Below are 1,093 nucleotides of genomic sequence, written 5' to 3' on the forward strand. Positions count from 1 at the left end.
GTAAATGGGTTGAGTACTGGCTTAAAGGATTTTTACCTGATTTCTTCATTCAGTTTCTGTTTAACTGTTCTTACTGCTTTGATATAGAACTGCTTAGTGCTTTTTACGAGATTTCTTTCCGCCAGTCATTATTTATTGCTATTACTCACTGAGTCGGAGTACTCACTTTACTCCCCGCACCATGTGTGCAGATACAGGTATTCCGGAGGCGTAGATTGAGCTACTGCTACTATTCAGATCTCACCGGAGTCATCGAGGTAGCTGCATGGCGTTCGCAGACCCGATTTCTCCCTCTATCCTCTTTACTTTCAGCATTTTAGACTATCTTGTTTAGGCTGTTCCTCAGACTGTATTAGAGGCTCTTGACTCGTGACACCAGATCGGTGGGATTTGTAGTGATATTCGTTGTTTTCCGCACATTTTATTTACTGTCATAGATTTATAATCATGTTAATTTGGTATTTAAACTCTGTTAATTGGTAATGAACTCTATATGAGGGATTGAGAGTGTTGAATTGGTCGGGCTTGCCTAGCACTGTGTTGGGCGCCATCACGACCGGGTTGGGGTCGTGACACAATATTTTGTCACGGCCATGGTTAACCACTCTCTGTATTGCGGTTTCATACAATGTTCCATTCTTGAAGCCTCATGCCACAACCAAATTTTCTTTGGTTATTTTTCATAATCCGTTACCGAATACTGTTGTGTATCCTTCACTATCAATCTGAAGCATGGATATCAGATTTTTCTTGAGGTCAGGAACATATCGAATATTTTGCAATTTCTACAGCGTCTCTTGTGAAGTCTTTATATGAACTTCACCTTTTCTGACAATGTATAAAGTTCCGCTGTTTGCTAGATAAACATTTACGAATTTTTCGGCAATATAATTATGCAATAATTCTTTGTATGAGGTAGAGTGAAATGATACACCTGAATCTAGAATCCAAGATTCGACTAGACTATTTGCATAACAAATTAGTGCATCACCGCTGTCGCGCCCCCTTTTTCCTCGCGGAGTCTTGGTTTCGACATTCATGGGGGAACAACTCGTTTCCTTTGGGAATTGGGTATTTGAATTTGAAGGGTCGC

This window comes from Nicotiana attenuata, chromosome 11 (assembly GCF_001879085.1).
Source record: "Nicotiana attenuata strain UT chromosome 11, NIATTr2, whole genome shotgun sequence".
NCBI classification, from domain to species: Eukaryota; Viridiplantae; Streptophyta; class Magnoliopsida; order Solanales; family Solanaceae; genus Nicotiana; species Nicotiana attenuata.